The sequence below is a fragment of the Callospermophilus lateralis genome, chromosome 11 (assembly GCF_048772815.1).
Source record: "Callospermophilus lateralis isolate mCalLat2 chromosome 11, mCalLat2.hap1, whole genome shotgun sequence".
Taxonomy (NCBI): domain Eukaryota; kingdom Metazoa; phylum Chordata; class Mammalia; order Rodentia; family Sciuridae; genus Callospermophilus; species Callospermophilus lateralis.
The window spans coordinates 95656769-95673548 of NC_135315.1; the positions used below are offsets into that span (position 1 = coordinate 95656769).

The 16780-nt window shown below is 31.8% G+C and overlaps 1 pseudogene; it reads right to left on the reverse strand.

The window, feature by feature from the left end:
- The window catches only part of LOC143410708 (cadherin-12-like), a 78831-nt pseudogene extending 62873 nt beyond the window's left edge, over positions 1-15958 (reverse strand).
- Between the last annotated feature and the right edge of the window lie 822 nt (positions 15959-16780).

Below are 16780 nucleotides of genomic sequence, written 5' to 3' on the forward strand. Positions count from 1 at the left end.
TTAGTATTATACATGTAAGATGACTTTCTAAAAGAATACACCATATACAGTTTAAATAAGTAAATATACAATACAAACAAATGATAATAAAACTTTCTAATGACAATGTTGGAGCATTAATATAGACTTTATTAAGGAATCATATTTAATGAAAGTCATTGTAATTGATCCAAGTAGCCATTTCTCATAAACTAGTATTATTTTCATTAGGTTTTATTTGCCAAACAACACAGTTGCTGCCAGATGTTCAATGTTCACTAAATTCTAAGCAGGGTTTGAAACCTAGGCCACCAGATCAACTAGAAAAATCAAAAATGAAAGGATTAAATGTTGCCCAATTGTCTCCAAGAAGGATAAAGTGGGAAGTGGGACATGCAAGGGCAATCTGTCTTTTATCAAAAAGTGACAAGTACCTAGTAGAAATTAATGTGACCATTGTCACCTACATTCTTCAGATCACAAATATTTCTCAATAAGTACAGATTTGAGGGACTCAAATCTTGAATTTATTTTTAGTGTGGCAGTAAGGCATGGGGCATAGTCACTCAAGTTTTACTCAACTTCTCAAAGAGAAATTTCAGAGAAAAGGAACAGAGCACAGAATATATGAGATATTTTTCACTTCCTTTTGATTTTTTTTTCAGAGTAGAAATTAGAAGTTTATTAAAGGACTGCACAAAAGACTTCTCCCGGAGGAAGAAGGGGACCTAAGAAGTGGAATCCCCCTTTTAAAATTTTTAATGCCAATTAAATGTAAATATGATTTATTAGGAAGTGAGTCTACAACATTTGATTCTCACTGTGTGATTGGGATAAAAATCAGTAGAAACAATAAAAGCCTTAAATTGATAGTATGATTAGTCACAGTTCAATCTCATGGTCCATCAGTGTTAGAATCTTAAATTTTTTGCTGAAAAAATAGAGAAATGGAGGTTTAAGTTGAATGAGTACTATAAATCTCCCTCTAATAGGATATTTAGTTAGGAAATTTATTGTTAAACATTACAAAGTAAAGGGATAAAAATTGATTTGAGAGCAATAGCATGATGCTCTATACAGGGGATTTCTGTTGGGTTGGTGAGGATACCTCCCTGAGGAGTGCATGGCAGGTGTTGGATGATATTTTAGGGAAATAGGAGGATATAAAGAGCATAGGGTATTTCTGCAGACACTTTCCAATATATTCAGTGAGAGAAGCTTCAAGTTGCATATTAAATTTCATAAGGTAGCTTTTCATTTGAAAAGTATAGAAGCAAAAATAAATAAATTGTATATTGAGAAAAATAATAAAGACTAGAGTCATGTCTACTGGATAATGGTTAGTGAGTATGGAAAGTCTAGCCAGAACTGAGACCCTCTATTGTGAGAAAAAGCACTTTAAACTTTGAAGGGTACCAAATAATGCAGACTAGAGATGAAATAACCCCCCTTGAAGACACTATGCTGAGATGTGAATTTTATGCTTTCAAAAAGAACACTTTATGAGGCCATTAACAATAAATGTGAAGATAGCTATACTTTGCAGTACTCTGTCAATATAAGTTATAAGTTATCTAAGCAGTTCTTTTTGAGAATTGTCATCTCAGAGCATTCTCACAAATTTCATTAATATTTAATGGCTTTGGAAAACTTGTGGTAAATTCAGAGTGGCATTGTCCATATATGGTCGATGTAACAGCATTTGACTAATCTGTATCCCTTAAAATTAAGACATAATAAAGAAATTATTTATCACTTACATTTCTTCTGTGCATCGAGGTTTTAGTGCATGTACTTAAAAGAATATAAATAATGTTTTAATTTACTGAGAAAATATGATATGACCAAATATATTAAATGAATGAACAAATTATAAATATCATAAAAACTTTCAGCAATGTGAAAATTTTTTTAAAAAGATGAAATAAATTTTTACAAATTTACTTTTGAAATACATTTTATATTTAAAGCAATAAGTCTTCACATAACAAAAAAATTGTGTAAGAGCTCAACATTCAACTATTTATAAAGATCATTTGTATATGACAGGTAATAATTGCAGCTTAAAAATACTAGAAGTTCATTGGATTAGATAAATGAGAATGAAGGGAAGGGAGAGATGGGAATAGGAAAGACCACAGAATAATTTGGACATAATTTTCCTATGTTCTTATATGAATATACAACCACTATAACTCCACATTGTAAACCAAAAAAATTGGAAGTTATACTCCATGTATGTATAATATGTCAAAATATATTTTACTGTCATGTATACCTAGAAAGAACAAATTAAAAAATTTGAATACTAGAATGTTAGGGTCTGCAAACAAGTCAAGTTGGCGCCTTGCATTTTGCCAGAGGGAGTGGTTTGTGAAGTAATGCCAGAGAGCCATTAAGTGTGGAGATTCCTTATTGGTTGACTCTTGTATCTAGTTTACGTTAATTAAGATAAGCTGTGTGGAATGTATATATACCGCTCCTGTCCTACAATAAACGGCTCCCACTCCTGCTGTATCAATGTACACAAGTTGCTCGTCACCCCCCCCCCCCGTCAGTTTGGTGCAGCCGGACTGCGGCACTAGAATGCTAGAAATATGAAATGTTTAAGAATAAATTGATATGAATTATTAAACATTTTAAGAACTCAAAATTGTATCCTTGAGCCCACCTAAATAATTATACTATTTTTTTAAAAAGTTTACATTTAATATTCAGAATGTGTATATGCATATACATACACAATCACCTAACTGTAGATTACATAATTAGATTTAGACATGGAATTGTTTAAATACTGATCCTGTATGCTTTTTCCTTGAAATGCCATCTAATTGCACCTAATTGCATATGATTTGATTTCTTACGCAAATGTAATAATAGACAAATAATGTAGTATGTCAAGAACATACCAAGAGAAAGCAACCAACATCGTTGTAAATTTAAAAAAATAATAATAACTTTATAGAAACTTTACCTATATCTCTGTGACCTTGGGCAAAATATTTAGTGATTCTTTTATTTGTAAGATTGGTGTAATAATAATTTTGATTCATCTTGTAGATTTATTTTCAAAAATTCACTGGTACAATAGTAAATAAAATTTAGTATTATATATATATATATATATATATATATATATATATATATATATATATAATAACATACTTTATATTATCCATTACTACTAATTAAATTTTAAATAATATTTTTATTGATAATGTCCCCATGAATATGCATTATAATATTTTTTCTATATGAATAACAGTAAGAAATAGAAAGCTGCATACAAATGTGTGAGAATGAAAAAAAGAGAATGCTGAAAAATTATTTTATATTTTACTAAAATATTTATTTTCTTGTTCTGAAAATTGGAGAATTAAGGAATAACAAAATATTTTGATAGTTTAGTAATATTTTAGGTCCTCTGTCTTCAAAACCCTAAAGCAGTTTTTTAATAAAAAAAAAAAAAAGTCCGCAAGAATAGACCTTTCTGATGACAAAATTGAATTCAATCTGGGCTTAAATCAAACACATTAAACATCTGTAAATAGAACCTCAGGAATGACAAATCTATCCCAATTCAGTCTCAGAATGTCTATGAGACCAGTGACAATAAATTTGAAGAGAACTAGTGTTCGTTCTACTCTACTGATATAAGTTTTCTAAAAAAGTTTTGAAATTTTTCATCTTAAATTGTTCACAAACTTATCATTACCTAAAGCCATTGAAAAACTTGTATCAATTGAAAGAGAAGCATTTTCTAGCAATGATTGACTTAGTAAAAGTGCAGGTTGAACACGTTTTAAAATGTCAAGGATTGGGCACCAACAACTTTACTATTTTAGTTAAATTATTTCCCTTTTAAAATACAATAGTAGAAAAAAAAATAAAGGAAATTCAAAGAACTCAGAAGAGGAAAGGAAAACAAAATGTTTGTAAAATCTAGTGCAATTTAGAAATGTTTATATCTAATACAATCTCAGTTCTCAACAACTAAAAGAGAAAAGAACGTTTACAAAGGTTATAAATGTCCCTTCTAAATTGTACAAGCATGTACATGAATTGTTAAGTATATATCTAAAATTAATGGATTAAGTTTTATAAATTCTATGTAATGATAGCAATAAATCTTTTCTAAGAGTGATAAGAACTCATCCATCTAAAACTTCTGGTTCTATGCAAATAAGACAATGCAAAAATATAGGGCCAGATGTAAATCATATTTATATAGTAAGTTAATTACTTAGCATGCCTGTAATTCAGGTAAAAGATTAGGTCCAACTGCAGCTTCTAGTAGCTTTGTCCACAGGATGATGAAGACAATATAAAAATGGATAAACAGATTTTTTATAGTTTTGTCTTTCTCAGAATTCAATAATTTTCTTTTGAATGATTATATAAGAGCATAAATTTATACATATTTATGAGGTTCCCCATCTTATAAAAATATGTATATATTGTGTAATGTTCAAATGAGTTTAAACATATCTAGCAGTGTTAACAATTTAATGTCATTGAAGAATTTAATTGAAAAATCAAAAATATTAATCTAGCATGGCAACTTCGAAGGTCTGAAGCAATGTTTATAATTCTATTCCATGTATGATATTTAGACTGAGAGTGTGAACTGAGCCAACTTGATATTGGGTCTGTGAGGTCATCTAATAGGAAACAATCCACAGAACCATCAATCCATAGAATCAAACCACAGAAACAACCACATGAAAAAGCTAATAGGCTAAGAATTTCCTGACTTATAATTTTCTTTGTTCAGCTACTCCCACTGTGATCTATCAACTCCAATATCAGAAGGACCACTGGTATATTAATCTGTATAAATTCTCATCTTGTTCCTGTCCTTTCCATATCCACTTGAAAAGTTTGATTTATCATTTCAATAAAATATTAATGTGTGGCCTATATATATTCCCAATGCCCCCCACCTTTTTTGTACAAGGGATTGAATTCAGGGATGCTTAAACATTAAGCCACATCCCCAGCCCTTTATAATATTTCATTTAGAGACAGGGTCTTGCTGAGTTGCTCAGGGTCTTGCTAAATTGCTGAAGCTGGATTTGAACTTGTGATTCCCCTGCCTCAGCTTCCCAAGCTGCTGGAATTACAGGATAAGCCACCATGCCTGGTTTCTGACATTCTTTTATTACTATTTCTGACAAAAGACAACCCTTAATAGTCATAATTAATCTTCTAAAGAGGAGAGATGTATGACTAAAAAAAAACAAGAAAGAAAGCTAGATATTGGTTTAAATTATGATCATTAACCTAGAATTCACCTTCCTCATTGCTTGCAAAGTATGCAGATGCTAAAGTAACTACCATTCTCTTTTCATTTCTATTTTAAACCAATCCACTCTCCACAAACTCAGCTTTACTAACTTCACTAATTCTTTTCCCAGATAACGACTGTGAACTGTATTTCACAGAATGAAATTAGAATGGTGTTATGTAGATTTTTCACTTTCCCAAACCTGCAAACAATCCCTCATTAATATTCCTTTTATTGGAATAGGTACAGCATGTTCATTTTTCTCCTTCTTCCCCTCTCCATTTCCTCAGTGAATGTCTTTCCTTGGATGAAAACAATGTTGAGCCAGAACATCATCTGCAGCAGTAACTACAATATAGTGGTCAGTTTTTTGTTTCCTATTAATTCTCCAAGATATTACTCCCCAACTGTAGGATACAGCAAAGCTAGGGGTTTGGTGTGTCCTTGTTTTAAGGTATAGTTTTGCTTCTCCAGGTCTGATTTAGCTGAGTGGCAGTGAGTGAAGAATTCTTGGAAGCATCTCATCCTGCAACCCCCAAGAGCAAGGAATTGCCTCTACTTTGATAGAACACTGCCTCACCCTCCAGATCCCTCAGTGATGCACTCCACGCACAGATTCTCAATATGAGGAAAATCTCCTTTGTAGGACTTAAAATGACTCTTGGGTATTTTTCCCTTCTGCAGCTACATCTTTACCCTTCCTTTTGTTATCATGTAATTATTTTTACAAACAGCTTTCCTTGGGTACTTCAACATTCTTAAACATATGGAAAACACTATCCCAAGGATTTGCTCCCTGTCTGGGAAAATAACAGCAGCCATTGTGATCTGCCCTGGTTGCTGAGGAGGCTCTTCTCTACATACTTGAGGCTAGGAAAAGAGCAACCACACTACTTACTTTGATTATATGGGAACTCTTCATCACTCTCTCAAAGAATACCTCAGCATAAACTTTTTCTATTATTCCCCATACTCTATAAAAAGTGTTTTTTTTTTTTAAAAAAAAACACACACAAAATATCTTGTTCTGACTAATGACTCAACAGTCTTAAATGCATCCTGACATTTTCATTTTAAATTCTACATTTGACTTTGGACAATACTTGGCTAGATGATATTCACTGCATTTTAGCATCATGGTAAAAATTTCAATAATAAACTTTTATTAAATCTGTAAGCACCCCCCTCCCGCTATTTAGCCAATTTCAATTGAGATATCCTTCATCTTCCCTTCTTACTATTGAACTCCAGCAATATGCAAATACTGGTACAATTTATCACACAGTCTGTTTTCACAATCAATATTCTTCTTAACTGAGATATTCCCAAGAATAGACAGTGTTCATATTTGATTATTTCACAAAGGTTTTCTTTTGCTCCAAACTGACTCCAGGCACCCTTTTAATTATTGTCCCCTTTTTAACATAATTTCTCCTTTATTGTCACTGTGACCTATTTCTACCTAACAAGCAAGCCACATGTAGACTTAGGCTGGTTTTTGAAGCTACTATTCTGTTAAAGATTTCCTCTGATATTGGCAGTTTTATTTCTTTGTCATTAAATTCTTAACAATTTTTGGGCATCATTCAACCCTCTTCATCATTCCCTCTTTTTTGAAGCACACTTCTAACATCTCTTACATTCTCTATATAGAGTTCTGGTTTCTTCCACTTCACAGCTGTCCCCTCCCCAATGCCCTTTGTTATGTCCTCAAGATCAGATAAAATTTCTGCTGCATGTTAGCATCATATGGAAAGATTTGGATACAATGCTGCAGCCCAAGAATAACCCAAAGAGGAGTTACTTTAGTGGTTCTGTGTTTAGACCTGAATAACAAGATTTTTTACATTCCTTCTGGTTCTATTGACAATCATGGTCAAGAGCCATTGTCTCCAGCCGCCCCTTTGATTTTTGTCTTCTAGTTAATTTCATCTATCCTCTTGACTTCATTTACTCTATTCACACTATTTTTTTTATATTTTAAATTTCTCTATATACAACTTCTGAGTTTCATACTTGGCAAAACATTATGATGTTCCAAAACTTCAAGGCATCGGTCTTGTTGCATTCCACATAGAGCTTATAGGATTGCCATGTCCCCCAAAAGATATCTAATATGCAATGTCTCAGCAAGTAGTATTTCTCCTGTTCCATAAATTAAAATCCTCCATTGATAGAAAATAAATACTACCATTTTTTATCCAATAAAATTGTTCAAATCTATACACATATTATCATTTTCACAACTACCACAGTCTTTGCTAACAGAGATCTCACACATATTTCTTCTCTGTATTACTGTTATTGTGTGCTAACTGAGTCTCCCATAGTACTTCTCTCTGAGGTACCTGCAATGTCTTCCTCATGCTCTTCTGCAAGAAGAGACAGGGTCATGTCTATCACTCACAGGGAGTGAGTACATTATTTTCTGACACAGAAATAACATGGAATAAATGTATAAAGCTTTTAGAAAGTCAATGGACATAAATATGAAGGAAAGAAAGACATTTTAAAATACATATTACCCTTTAAGAAGAATAAATGTTTTTAGGAATCATTTCTAAACTGCTTTACATTTTGTAGCATGTATCTAAAATCTTTCCCATCAATAAATATTTTTATCATCACATTAGAACTATGATGTCTATACTGTTATCATAATTCCCATTCATACCCTGGTAGGGTGTGACTATGAACATACATATTGAGTAGGGAGGGAATGCAGGTATAAGCCCTGAGTTTTAGTGTTTGTCAACTTCTATGGCATAAGAACTCCCACCACAGACAATTTCAAGTCAACTATGTGTCATCATTGAACACAGTACTGGGAGATGTGCCCTATAAGCTCAGATAATCTGTTCAACACCTGTTTCAGGTATTCTAGGTTATGAGAAGGACCAGTCAAGTGGCATCTCTGACCCACAGAATGATTACTTTATTTGGTTTGTCCACTTGGTCTCATTTTACTACCTGAAATCAATTAAACTGAGACAATATTTTGTTAGTAAGCAAGCTTTTAAAATACAAATAACTCAAAATTAATACTTTCAGCCATATTGAAGCATGTACATTTCAATAATGTGTGACTTAGTGGGTTAGGCATAAACAGGAGGGTTTCTATTTTCAAAGTTTAAAGAGCACAGTCAGTGAAAATATGGAGAAAAAGATCATCAGGAGATTTAAAAATATTCAAAAGGGGATGAGGCTTTAAAGATAAAATTAATTTATTTTTACACTCTTTCTATGCCTGTAGTGCAAAAAAAGAAGGAAAACTGACTACATTTTTTTTCTGGACTTCTGATTCTCCTTTCCTTTTTACAAAGTACCTCTATGCAAGTATAAGTTTTACATCTAATACTGCAGTTATAGTAACTACAGTTTCAATAAACATATCTATATTTCCCTACAAATCTAATTGTCCTTTATATTTTTTTTCAAAAAATTGCATTGGAATTTCAACAGCCCATTTATATTACTTAATTATTATCAGAATAAAAATCTCTTTCACATTCTATAATATATATATATATATATATATATATATATATATATATATATTCAATAAATATGAATTATATACTCACTATTCCTGTTACATGGTAATAAACATGATGTAGATCTTGGCAAGAGTTCACATCCTTTCAAGTGCATCAATAACTTTCCATTGTTCATTCATCTTAACAGAGTGCATTTAATATTCCCTTAAATCCTCCTTTAAATATGTAAACAGTTCTTTCAGTTGACTTTATCCCTATAATTTCTGATTAATCAAATAAGATATAGCACATTAAGAATTCTAACATATATTGTCAAATAACCTTATCAAAATATTCCACAAAAATAATACAAATTTTCTTATGATTTAGAAAAAAATTGAGCACCTTTAAACTAAGAGCCTATCTGGGCATGGTGGCAGATGCCTGTAATCCCAGCAGTTCAGGAAGCTGAGGTAGGAGCATCACAAGTTCAAAGTCACGCTCAGCAAATTTAGGAGGCCCTAAGAAATTTAGCAAGACTCTGTCTCAATATAAAAATAAATAAATAAAAATGGCCAAGGACGTAGCTCAGTGGTTATTTGCCATTGGGTTCAATTCCTGGTACCAAAAATAACTAACAAAATTTTAATAAATATTTAGACTTTCAAGACTGGGATTGTGGCTCAGTAGTAGAGCACTTGCCTTGAACCTGTGAGGCACTGGGTTTGATCCTCAGCACCACATAAAAACAAATAAAAATAAAGATCAATATAGATATAGATAGATATAAAAATACTTAAAACAAATAAATATTTAGGCTTTCAAATTCAGCTGACCTCATCTATTTATTCAAAGGATTGGTTACTCATGAATTTCCTTTTGAGACTTTAATAAGATAATCTGGAAGAGATGAAGTTTTGTAATATTCTCTCTCATGGCAGAGTTTAGTTTCTTTTAGCCAAAACCAATTCGTTAACTGACAGTCCAACTAGCTGTCTCTTAATTTGATTTCTTAATGGCCATCATACTATCATGAATCATGTGCAAATGCACTGGCTTTTCTTTTTTTCTATTGCCTGTATTTGACTGTTGGACTTTCCCTGTTTAGTTGTCCGTGCCTGAATGTTTCACTAGCTATCACTACAAATCTCTTCATGTATAAATATCTGACTATCATTTATTTTTTCAGGAATGGTTTCAATGCACTCTTTGATTTTTTTCTCTCTCCCCCTTCTCTTTCTTCTTCCTTCTTTCCTTCCTTCCCTTTCTGTCTTTTCACTTCTAATTTTTCATAGTTCTATATATACAAACCTTTAAATAGGATGTCATGTTTTGCAGTGCTGTAAGTATTTCAGTATAGCTTTGGTTTCCCACTAACACTATTATAATAATATTATTTAAGGAATCAATGTAGATATCACTTCTTCCAACATTTCCATTGTTCTGTAATGATGTGGATTCCCATCCAGTACATTTATATATATTGTGTTCATAAGTTTATCACTGTTTTTATTCCAAGTTGTGTGATTGTCAGTTACTTAAAAAATCTATACTTGGTGCTTGAGGGAAGAAATTTAAAAATTTATTCTCTTTATGCAGATTCAAATAAAAAATTATATTATTTTTACATTATTCAATTACTTCAATTCATTACTTCAATAAAACTGCAGTTTTAATTATTTTTCTATTGAATGATATATTTTATTACATCTAATATTTGTTAATAAGATATATTTCTTACATATCAGAATTTTGTTTCCAAGGTTTTTACTATTAAACTTGGTTCTGTGTTGCTCTTATTAACAAAACAGTTTCAAAATCCAGTTTCTTTGTCTATATAGCTCCTAAGACCAATAATAAAGCAAAAATGAAGTAGAGAAATGTGAACCATATGGAGTTAAAGGTAGCTTTAGGATTCTTTCACAACTATGGTTAAAGACCGTCACTAATGTCAGAAATTTAAGTAATAAAGACTTGATCTGCTTTTTTTCATCTTCTCATAACTTCGTTTTCTTTTCAAGATTTTTCATACTCTAATGATAAACAGAGCATGATTTCTTTAATTCAGTTATTTTTTCTCTTTGTGTAAGAGTTCATGTATCACTTCTTTGCTTATATATCTTAGAAATATTTCTTTGTGGCTTTGATTTTGAAAACACTTTTTAAGAATTTTAAAGCCTTTTTCGATGGCCTTTTGCTTTCTCCCCTCCATCAAGCTCATCATATTAACACAAAAGCCATCTTCTTGCTGAAGTCATTTCTTCATCGGTCTTCCTCTTACTTAACTTCTTTTTTGAGTCCAGAAGATCCCCGTGTCCTTTCCACTCTGTTATTGAGATATCTCCAGGCTCTGCTTCACTTACTGTTTCTGTGGGCTTTCTCTACACTACTGTATACTTCAGTCCTTATCACATATCAAAGCTATTTTATCTAAAAAGCAATACTTGGCATTTTGTTTTATGTTACATTATTGCCCTTCATGTAATTTATGTTACATTATTGCCCTTCTGCAATAATGTAACATCAATACATAGTGTATACATCTTACAACTTTGTAACATTTGTATCCAACTTACTCCAGGCTCAAAGGCTTTGATTAGCCATATTATGGGAGTGTTATTAGGTTTTGTTTGTTTATTTTTTTGTGTTTGGAGAATAAACAGGTCGCCTGCCCTTAGCCAGAATTTCCAGGCAAGATAGGAAGTGAGGTGTAAAAAATGCACTTGAGAGTAACAAGGAAGCTTGTGAAAGGAACTGAGTGATCCTCACCATATGCAGATGAGTAGTACAAGGCCTTTTCTGAACTCAAAGGCCAGGAGATATTCTATTTTAACACATATAACACATATTCTGAGACTGTGTGTATGCTTGTGTATATATAACCACATAAATATCTATGTGCGTATATGTTTATACTCTTGAATTGACCCCATTTCTTAAGTAATTTGATTTCATAATATATACTTTAGATCAGCTTGTTAGATGGTTTAGCCACTTAAAATTCATGTAATAGAAAGCATTAATATTTTTGTAGCTTACTTACAAATAAAAATCCTCTAGAGATATCCCTGATTGTAATAGATAGGAGCCATATAACTCTCATGCAAAACATTTTTAAAAGAAAATACTTTCTCTTCATATGATTTCAGATAGAGTTCTTTTTGTAGGTATCAGGTTATTTCCACTTCTCATCCAGTATTGTTGGTTTCATTTGTGGACACTTTTCTGGGTTACTTGGAGGAACTTTTTGGGTAAACATAGGCATCAAAAATAAATTTCCACTCTAGAGAGAGAGTTAATTTAAAAATGAAGTTCCTGGATGAATCTCTTTTACTTTTTAAACAATATAGCATTGCAATTTTATTTCTGAAACTGAGTCATCATAAGAATTAAGTGAGAAGGAACATCCAAATCATTGTCACACAACAATTTCTATGTTGTGTGAAACATAGTAATTTATTAGTCAATACCATAGTCATCATCATCATTATCAGACTGAGAAAAGTTATAAAATCATGGGGCAATCAATTTTAAATCAACAGTAAAATGACAAACTATTTTCATAAGTTTTATACAAATACATTTGCCATTTATGGTTTCCCATCTCCTTTTATAGAAGAAAATGGATGCAAATGGGGGCTTAATAAGTCATACATGCATATGAATACACATTGCCATAATGCACTGTGATAAGTAAATTCTAAGAAATTATGTTGTGCATGTTTAAGCAATGGAAAAAGTATGTCAAATTCATCTGAAGCAAGATTTTTTATCATTACTGCTTAAGAGTCATGAGCAAATATAGCTAGTCTGGGGAATTCTCCTTTAAGTTATTTATGTAAGAAATACATGTTTCCTTGAGATTAACATTCAAATAGATATCATTTCAGTTCATAATTTTATGTCACATTTGCTGTTTAATTGCTCCATATGAGAAATGTTTCTGCTAAATGAGCACTGGCCTCGAAAGAAATGGTTTTACTGTGTATAAATGTATTCTGTCTTTTCCTCTGACGAATGTAATTCAAAATGATGTTACACTAAAAAGGTTTTGACACAAAGACATGTAAAACTTCAGGCAGTTGGACTAATTTTTTATTCATGCAAAACATGAAAACATTCTTCCTTCAAATAATTCAACAATATCTCCCACTTATTATAATGCTAGACAGTGGTTCAAATGTGCATGTAATACAATCATAAAATAATTTGATCACAGTGATCTGCTAGGTAATTTTCTATTGCCCTCTCATTTTTCTCTTTATGAGTATAGGCAGTTTAATATATGTTATGATTTTTTAAGAGGTGCATTTAAAATAATATTGTTTTAGAGTGGCATATAAAGAAAACCATAGTTTTTATTTTTAATATCATGTTAAATTAGAAGAATTGTGAACTTCAGAGTTAAAAAACTTGTAACTTCAATTCATTGTTGATAACTGAGTATTTATCTCTCTAAGGGTCCATCTTCTTTATAGGCAAAGTGATAAATATTAATCTAATAATGTTATTGTAAAAAAGAAGATAAGACAGTAATCATAAAGTTCATGGAATAGCTTATAAATGCTCTAACAGTTTCAATGCTCTGTTCTTTCACATATTTTCTTGTTTAATCACCTTTAAAAACACAAATTGAAACTTGAATAAATACCCAACAAGCCTATGAACCTATCCATATTCTTTTACCCCCTACATACGATCTAAAGTTATCTTTCTGTTTCAGTGGGATCTAAGCAGGAATTTGTGTCTCCTAACTATATGTAGCTTCTCTTGAATCAAGACTTTCACTGTGTATTTTCCAGGTCTATTATCCCTGCCCAAACTTCTACAAAATACTCTTCACCCATACCTGTAGGACATGACTTGCTGCCTGCTTCCCGGACTTGGGGCCGCACATGTGGCTGGGATGGCACCTGGCAATCAGCCAGTAGGTAGTGTGGTGGTGACAGAAAAAACAGACCACCTCCAGGATAGGTCCAGTACTCTTCCACCCTCGTGGACAGCTTATGCCTTCCCTTACAGAACATGGGAAGGGTGTACAAGTGAACTCACCCCACCCCTCTGACCTTTATCCTGATTGGCTCCTGAGCATTATATTAGCTGTGTGTACTTCCTCAATAAACAAGATCCTGCTTTGAAGGTCTCCCTAGCGTGTCTGATTGTCTTTCGGCGAGGGAGGGCAGGGTGTGGGCGCCTGGGTGGCGAAGGCCAGTCAACCTTTGCCTTTCTTGGCTCATCCTGGTCAGGGCATGCTTTCCCCATATCTCCCGCAGGTCAGGAGGAAACCAGGGGCTAAAACCCTGACACATACCCACTAATAGGACATCTTTCCACTGGTTGTGGTTTTGAATTTCTGACCTGGAAACACCACTATCACCCATATAAATAAGAATATAACATTTCCCAGAGCGTATTTGCTACACTATAGATTCCACAGGCTTTATATACACAAAACCTGAATCTGAACCCATGTTTAATATCCCACATTTTACATGCAAACAGAATAATCTCTCAATCCATACTGCTCAATAATCTATCACAGCTTGCCGAATTTAAAGCAGACATAAAAAATTAAAAAAAATAAAATAGAAAGAAAGGAATAAGAAAGAACTACAGGAAAAAAGAAAAGAAAAAACATGGATAGCTTTTAGAATTTGAACCATATTCTTTAATGAGATAATATGATAGGTAATCAAAGTAATTATTTGTTTCTCCTTTTAATGTTTTTTTCTGTTTCCCTCAATAAAAAAGAAAAAATATTTCTTTAAGGAATTTTGTGTTATTGCTCATAACGTTATCTAGTAAACTTTGTTATATACTTTCCATGTTCTAAAGTTTGGTGTTATCTTTGAAACAAATTCATACATTTTTTTTAAATTGACAGAAACTATGTATGTTTAGCATGAATCACATGGCATTTTTTAATATGTGTCCTGGTAGAATGGTTCAATTGACTAATCAACATATGCATTAAAGTATAATGATTTCTAAATGCCATTCCAAACATTTGGCAATTAGACTTTCTCATTACTAAATAAAAATATATACCAATGAAGAAAATATAGGTTGAAACTATAAAGAAAAAAGTGACAAAGCATTCAAATATGAAAACATGTAGCCAAAGCAATAAAATATACAATTATTTAAATATTCTTAGTGCTACAGATTTTAGTAGATGAACTCCCTAATTGTCCTTCTGAAGTGGAAAAAGAAAAATCATTTTGGTTTTTAAACTCTCTAGACAAAAATACTACCTGGTGACTTAATCAAATTTCTTATAAAACTACTACTAAAACCATTCAGCATCAATATTCTTACTCTGAGGAACAGAGAAATAATTCCCCAAAATGCACTGGGAAGTGAATAGGTAATGATTGGTGTTAAATGTAATACTGTAACAGAAAACTAGATGAAATACAAGTGAGAAATACTCATTTTCAAAGGGAAACACAGAGTTATAGAGAGGATACAGGTGTGAACCATTCTATTATCAAAAGAAACTGTAGCAATTTTCACCTATTGCAAAACTAAAATGAAATAACTAGTCAGAACTAAAATAATAAAATATCATCAATATCATCCTATTCACAAAAGTATATGAAAATAGTTCCATGTGTATATTTACAAAAATGGAGTCACAGAATTATTATGTTAAATATATAATAAAAAATATGATGGTACATGTGTTATAAATATGATGCCTTATATCAGATTATGTATATTTGTTTTACGTCTTAAGTTAATAATGTATCAGGGTAAGATCCCACCCAAATAACTATAAATATTTTGTTTTAGTTAACATTGATTTAATAAGTCTGATTGTTCAATTATTAACTCTATTTTCTCTTAAAATAATATGGGATGTGAAATACATTGAAATTATAAATTCTGAAGTCATGCAATTTTTATCTGTTGACTTATGTTCCCTGAAACCAAAAAAAAAAATGTCTGGGAAATGATTTTAATTGCTAATGCATTATATAACATTGTAATTCAATAATTTCATATGGCTCTGCAAATTTTGAGTTAGGGTAAATTACATACTTTTGGGGAAGCGAATTGGATTGTCGTTGACGTCACTGAGGGTGATGTTGACTACTGTTGTTCCAGCCAGTCCTCCTAGTTGTCCTCCCATATCTTTGGCTTGAATGAGAACTTGGTATTGTTCTTTGACTTCTCTATCCATGTTTGCCAAAGCTGTTCTAATAATACCTTGAGGGGGAAATAGTAACAGAAGACAAACATCACAAATCCTGTACTTTCCATAATAAAATATGTTGCAACCACAATAAAATGATTCTATGTAGATTCACTAGCAAAGCTATGCCGGTGAGAAATCATGTGTTATTTAAAAACACCTTAAATGCTCAATACTTAAGATATAATTTAATTTCGGAAACAACCCTACAATGAGATATAGAGCAGCAGTAAGGAATTATTTAAAACTACCATATTAGTTCTAAAATGTAACTAAGAACATTAGGTTAAATTTTATTTATACAAATGTGTCTATTTCAAATAAGAATTTTTTTAAAAAATTGGTAAACATAATCATGTGAAAAAATGTACATGGTCAATTTGTGTTGAGTGTTCACTTTCTAATGATTACCATTTTCTTCTTCACTTTCATTTTCTAGGATAAATATGCCACTTAGTTTTTTTAAATTCGTGAATAATCTCCTTTGCACATTATATTTTGTCTTTCACCATCTCCCTCAGTTACTTTAGCAATAGATTTTTCATTTAGGTATCATTAAGCTTTATAATTGCTGGGACTTCTGTCTCCTTTGTCACCAGGTCCTCCAGCACCTAGGACAGTGCCCGATATTTGGAAGGAACTCAAAAGCTGGTTGACCAAATAAATGATTGTTCGAGTGAATTTATCCATAATTACATTTTTAGTCATAAATTTAATGGTTCATATGCATATTAATACATGATGTTCAGTTTCTACTTTTGTGTCCAAATTTAGAACTAATTTATATTTACACTTATTCAAAAGGAAGTAAGTAAAAGCCTTCAGCATTCTTTAAAA